We start from the raw sequence: 6,643 nt of genomic DNA, 5'->3' as shown, positions 1-6,643 counted from the left end.
CACCACCTTCCTCCATGCTTGCGTTGCAATGGCAACAGATGTTGGCGTGACGGCAAGCTTGACTGCTGAATTGATGATGGAAATGCATTTTCTGAATGAATGACGGCAGAAAGCCAAAATTTATACGAGAGCGAAGCGCTTGTAATAACAGAAACATAGCGGTGGCATTGACCGTTGCGAGAAAATTACAAAAGCTGCCTTTTTGAAAAGGTGTTGCAGAAAACTTAATAGGCACGCTCGCAATGACGGCAGTGCTGGCGTGATGGCAAGCTTGACTGCTGTATTGATAAAGCATTTGCTGAACGAATGCTGACAGCAAGCCAAACTTCATTCGATAGCGAAGGACTGATATAATAACAGAAAAATAGCGGTGGCATTGGGAATATCGAGAAAAAAACAACAATAACTGCCTTTTTGATAAGGTGCTGCTGAAAGCTTGGCATATTAGAGAAAAGCTACTTTGATTAGTGCTTCTTGTTATTAAGCCAGAACTTGAAGGGCTGGTATGAAACTGTATGCCCTTTATTCGCCGTTTTTGGTGTAAGGGGGGCAGTGCCGACCCTTACGTTGAAAACATGGACAGCTTTTTTTCGCTTCGACAGGGTCAAACCGTACGTGTTCATTTTCGCTGTGCTGAGCCTGCGGACAGAACCGTCCGTGGCATGGCTTAAATTGTACGCGGCAGACTACGTGTCTAGCGCTTCGCCGATCCGCCTTAGTTGTATTCAGCTGCCTTGAGACAGATCCAACCACGGTATTATTACACAACATAATTTTCCTTCCGGGCGCGCATGCCATTTCACTCATAGCTACGTTGGCAATCGTCGGGGAGAACGGGGATGTGCGATATCTCTTTTAGGTTGAGATTGCTGGCTACGCGGCTCAAGGTGAGCCTCGTGTTGGAGACCGGTGCGTGCCCAAGAAGCGGTATGACTGCCGGAATGGGTTATATACGAGAAGCAGTAAACATAACTCACAATATTTGTGCATTCATTGGCGATTCAGTTTGAGAAACCAAATAAATGCCGCTTGTTGGGGCGCCGTTTTCGTTTGTGGTGGTGGTGCAGTGGTAACGCGCTCGCTTTTTGTTGCAAAGGTTGGTGGTTCGATCCCCCGTTGGTCTGCTTTTTTTTTTTTTCGCTGACAGCACGATATGATTTTTTTTTTAAAACGGAAAATGTGCCTGTTCTTGGTAGTTTTTAACCAAAAGTGATTTCCCCCCAAGTGATGTCGGAGGTTTATTCCACAACTTAATTGCTCATATACAGGATAGCCCAACAAACTCAACTTTTTGCTGGGTATGGCAACCTGATCTTTCTATTTACATTGCTTTATGTGTCTACGTTCAAGCCAGAATTTGTTTCGCCGCATTTTGTTTACTTCGCGCCTGGTATGAACTGCATTACGAAAAAACAAAGGCACAGCCGAAACCGAAACCCCGGCCTCAGTACTCCACCGCTCCATCCAGCAACATCGCCACGGCATCACGCCGTCGCATTCCCTTCTTCCTGGCCGCCGAGTCGGTGGAGTTGTACGCGCTTGTCGAGTGGCTTTGTTGTGGTTGTTTTGAAGACGTTGGATTATTGTTTCGACGAAGATATGTCGCCTGTGATTTAAGGTAAGTGACTAGACAACTTTTCGCACTTTGCTTGTGTATTTAACAGGGCAGGGCTCTTCCGTTCCGTGTTAGACGTCTGCGTCGTCGGTTACCCCTAATGTTTTTTGACAGCGACTGATTTTGAGGGTTACGTCGTTACGTAGATCTGCCTTTCGACCGCGGATATTGCGTGCGGGAGTAGCAACAGTAGGGCTGTTCGATTTACAGTCCCGGACTCACCGCCGATTCCCTCGGACTCCCGCGGAATATCCGCGGTGAATTCGAGTCTGTAAATCGAAGAGCCCTATGTTTGTGCCGTTTGTAGGCTTTTTGTTGAGCTAAGTAGGATCATACTGCTACGTTGGCTAAACGGTTTGTTGCTCGCAACAACCGATCGCCAATACGCGCGGTGGACCGCTCCAGGTTGAGTTCGCAAGTTTTTTTTTTTTGGGGGGGTAGTTCTTTTTAACGAATTGCAATATTGTACTTCTTCGCATCATTTTTCGTACCTGGACTGGAGTGGTACGCTTTAGGTAACTTTTAGCCGAGGCACATAGCAGTCTACACTACATTGCAGGGGTTGTCATTTTTCAAAGCGGTCACTCAGTAAAGTCTACTATACAAACAAGGCTCTCTGCGTTCAGATTGAGGGTACGATGGCTGAAATTGGCGTCACACTCGCAAGCCCCGCATGTGCAGTGAATGTTTGAGTGTTCCATTCGTTCGATAATCGCATATATGTTTGTGCATGTGTATCGGTAGCACCAAAAACGTTCATTCAACCCGAATTTGCTACCACGTCGAAACTACATGCGTATCGTGCCTCTGGTGCCGAGGCATTCGCAATGCTGGCCGCGCATGGGGAGCTTTTAAGCACTGCAACATTCACTACCGTCTCCGAATAATTCGCGGCCACGCGTGTTGCTCAGTTAAATTTTCTATTGGGCTCTCATTCTGTGGATGAGTGCACCCCGCACAAGCGCAAATGCTTCAAAAAAAAAAGTGGGTCTCCTCTGGACTGGTTAAGGCCGAAGGTCTCTTTCTAGTAGCTTGTGTACATAATTGCACAGCAAAGAATACACTCTTTGTTGAAAACACATGACTTGATGTAAATAAATTTAGTTCTAGAAAATATACCGCTAGAGAATAGATGGGAGAACAGCCTTTTCTAGATGGTTATATCACCCTGAAAGTTTTTTTTTTAATTTTTCAGAAGAGGATAACCTCTTTCTCGCCGCAATAATTTTTTAAGCACTGGCTATTGTCATTATTGGCAGTAATGCATTATTGTCATGTTTCAAATTTTTGAAAATCGTTTCAATGGGTTTGATGTCAATGTGAGCACAACCTTAAATCTCGTTCCCTATGCTTCCCTAAGACATCGCAGCCATTATTAAGGACTAATTAGATTCATGTTTTGAAGGAAAAAAATTGTTGTCATGATATTGACGGTACGAGTTGAAAACATTCACCGACACATCATGTGAGCTTCAAACACTGCGTGGGAAGGAGAATTGAACCCGATTTAAGCTGCAATCACCTAGGAGAGACTTCAGAAACAAAAAAAAATTGCATCACTTGTATTTTTGTTCAGCAGTTCATCACAGCCTTTCCAGCCTCCTTTGGCAGCATTGTTAGGCTGTGTCTAGCGTTCCGTCCAGACGGAACGGCAACTGTCACTAAAGTTCCGTCCAGAGGTAACACAACTCGCGTTGAGAGCAGTCTCTCTTGATTTTTACCCATCCGGCCAAACCGCTACCGCTCACTGACTAGCCAGAATCACTGATAATTATTAACAATTACAGATGATCGGACTAACTCTAGCTCAATCTGGACGGATCTCCAAGCCGCCACCTGACGCCCGCTTCACAGTATTTCAGCGAGAGCAGTCGGTCTTGATTTTTACCTAACCGGCCAAATCGCTTCCGCTCACTGACTAGCCAGAGTCACTGTTAATTATTAATTACTAGTAATAATTAGAGGAGATCGGGCGTACCTGGCGATGGCTGCGTCGGCCTTGGCTCCAGGGAGCAGCTCGGCCGCTTGAGTAAAAAACTAAGGCCGACTACTCTCATCGCGTGAATTGTAAAGCGGGCGTGAACTTTTGCTATTACAAAATGCTAACCACGGCCTCACGCACACAAAAAAACGGTGCGAGACTTGAACCAGGGACTGCAACGTCCGTAGTCAGCCGCGGAACCACTACACCAAATCCCAGAATGAGAAAGGGCGGCTAATCGGCTGGTTTTGATTTGGCGTTCAGTCTGGACGGAACTTTAGCAGTTTTTAGCATTCCGTCTGGACGGAACGCTAGGCACTCCATAATTGTTAAGACAACGTTATCATCATTTAGGTCTGCGCTTTGTCACAGAATCGTGGAGGCAATTTGCCGTAGTAGCAATGAGAGAGCTCATCTCGGCACCTTTTTACCCATACATGAACTGGTCATAATGAACGGCATCTACTTCCAAAGAGAGAATTGAGTTAGAAACTTGATCGTTGACATTGTCACTATGCTGTGATAGTCACTTCGGCCATCCTTACATCCAGTTAATGTGGTATTTTAACGTTCTTATATTCTCGCTTGGAGTGTGAAGAACACCTTGCTCGACACCTTAATATCGCATTTAGAACTTTGAAGGATTCAGGCTAATGCAACTTGCTTGTTGTTTGCCACTCACTTCTACCTTGCAGGCTACTGACTGTTGCACCTTGCAGTGGAGATCAGCTGGCATGCCCTACTTGGTGATCTGGATGGACCTCTCATCAGATGTCACTGGCTGTTTTTCAGGTTGGTTACAATAGGTTAGCGCCTAGTTCTATACAATTGTAGTGCAATGCTATGACGTGCACTGTGAAATTCAGTTACCAGAACTTGCCTAATTTGACCGAGAGTGCAGTGCTTTGGTCTTCCAATAGCACTGTATATATATGCATATCGGCTTCTTCATTTCAGCAATTCATTGTTCTCCGTGTTTGGAATCAGTGAATTTGGATGTATTGTGTTTAACGTCTTTATGTATTGTTTAACATGAACCTTTGCTGCCATTGTACATTGGACTGCTGGAACACAAGCACGAATGTGAGATTTCTTAGTAAAAAAGAGAACTAGGATGCACATGATGCAACATTTAGAAGTGACACAGCCGCTTGATATCCCCCTTTTGGTGCAGCCCGCCGAATGCTCCTCTCCGCCTGTGAGAACGATAGCTCTTTCCTTCCGCCGTGTCGCCTGTGGTGCACGCTATCGGTGATGCGGTGGCGTCAATTCGGAAAGCAGCCACACAATCAGCCATCCGCGATAGCAGTTCTTGGTTCGGCTGTTGTGTTATTGCGCTTTGTCATGCTTCACTTGAGACACCTTGCTGAACAGGCTGCAATCACATATTTACGTGGAGTAGATGCATGGTCCTTAACATGGCATTGCACTATTCAGCTTGTTTTACTGGAATTTTCGATTCTGTAGCGTGTTCGTGACCTTTGGGTTTTTTCTGAAGGAACTTTGGGCTGCTGATGATGACAGGCGAAAATATCAAGGTGGCATGGGACAGCTTAATTTTTTCCAGGTTCGACTCAATGTGCGATCAGCTTAGGAGGCAAACTGGGTTCACAATTGACAACTTTTGTTGGATCTTAAAGAGGGCCGTGAGAACAAAACATTCCCTAACTTTCTGCATTCCATCAAACATCCCTCTCTCTCTCCTAGAAAATTTGTTCTGAGGTTCTTAATGACGTGGTTTGGTCAAATAAAAGGAACGATGGGTCATTTTGCTGCGCTGGATGTAGCAAAACATGCTGTAGTGTGTTGTCAACCGACATGGCTAGAAACATGGCGCTGTTTGTCTGGTGGCTGTCTGTGACAATACGGATTATGAAGAACCCCACCTCTTACACAGAGTTGAGCACACTAAAATTCATGTTACGGAGCCGGTCATGCTTCATGTTCCCGGTAAAAAAAATACCCTAAGGGGATAATGTCAACCGTGGAAAACCCCCGCAAGACAAACCAAAGGAGCCTGCAGGCTATTTCAGTGGCACCGCCGGTTCAAGGTTCACAGCTTATATCAAGGCCGAAAATTTGTCGACTTGGCAGCCATGAATTACTTTTTCCTGCATTGACATTTCGTCAGTAATCAGGCTGCAGTATGGTTCTTTTAGTGACCGTAAGCTTTGTCCCTCCACTTGAAGCCGTTCCTTTATTAGGTTTGTTACTCGAGTCTCTTGCAGAAGATCCGACAAGATTTTTAGTGTGCTTTGACACGGCAGCTTCAGCAGTTTTCGTATCTCATCATGCTCGTATCCTTTACAAGAAGTCACCTTCCACAACACTTTGCCGCAACGTGGGTTCCTGCCTAGTCAGCACGCCTTATCACTATTGATAATCTGCTCCATGGCAAGTTTGGCACACCCGTTCTCCTTCTTGTGCGGCTTCCGAAAAGGTCTTTAGTGCTTGCACAGCTCGGTTGTCCTCATAGTGTTGAACTTTCTCTAAATTCATCACAAGTTTGCTGAAGTTTTTGCAAGCGTTCGTTTAGTCTGCACTTTCATCTCAAGGCTGCGTTTCTTTTTGTCGCTTCAATGCATCCAGCCAGGTTAAATGTCATCTGGCATTCTTCACTTTTCAATTTAACGTGTTCCTAACCTTCAACACACTCGCCTGAAGCTACATTTTCTTGCGCCTGGTATTCGCTGGCTGCACTTTGAGCGTAGAATTCTTCTAGACGAGGGTGTTTTGCTTCTTTCCCACCTGCTGCTAATGCATGTTCTCTTGAAATTCCCGCTTGCATGCATGCACGCTTGCATCTTACTAAAATCCTTTCCCGGGAAAGGCATTGCCACCATGCGGTAGCTTTTAGAGCAATGCCGGTCAAGAGCACCCTTCCATGACCTGAAGGGAGTCCTAGCAGGGTGGTTTCCACTTAATTTGGTGAAAATGTTCTTTTTCTGCAGGCTTTCGATTTTTATGGCAAAGAGGAATGGCAGAAGCAAGGAACCACATCGGAGTAACCATCTCAGAATGTTAAGGAGGTATGTGAAATGTGAATA

At 45.4% G+C, this 6,643-nt stretch overlaps 1 long non-coding RNA gene across 1 annotated transcript; it reads left to right on the top strand.

The window, feature by feature from the left end:
* Positions 1 to 1,167: 1,167 nt before the first annotated feature.
* Positions 1,168 to 6,643, top strand: LOC144167406 (uncharacterized). The gene is made up of 3 exons (XR_013321986.1): positions 1,168 to 1,618; positions 4,292 to 4,388; positions 6,548 to 6,643. It is a non-coding gene; the product is annotated as an uncharacterized LOC144167406 (long non-coding RNA).

The sequence above is a fragment of the Haemaphysalis longicornis genome, unplaced genomic scaffold (assembly GCF_048455015.1).
Source record: "Haemaphysalis longicornis isolate Haplotype H1 unplaced genomic scaffold, Haemaphysalis longicornis Haplotype H1 scaffold_2, whole genome shotgun sequence".
Classification (NCBI taxonomy): domain Eukaryota; kingdom Metazoa; phylum Arthropoda; class Arachnida; order Ixodida; family Ixodidae; genus Haemaphysalis; species Haemaphysalis longicornis.
Note: the sequence above shows the minus strand (reverse complement) of the source record. Positions and strands in the feature narration are given on the sequence as shown.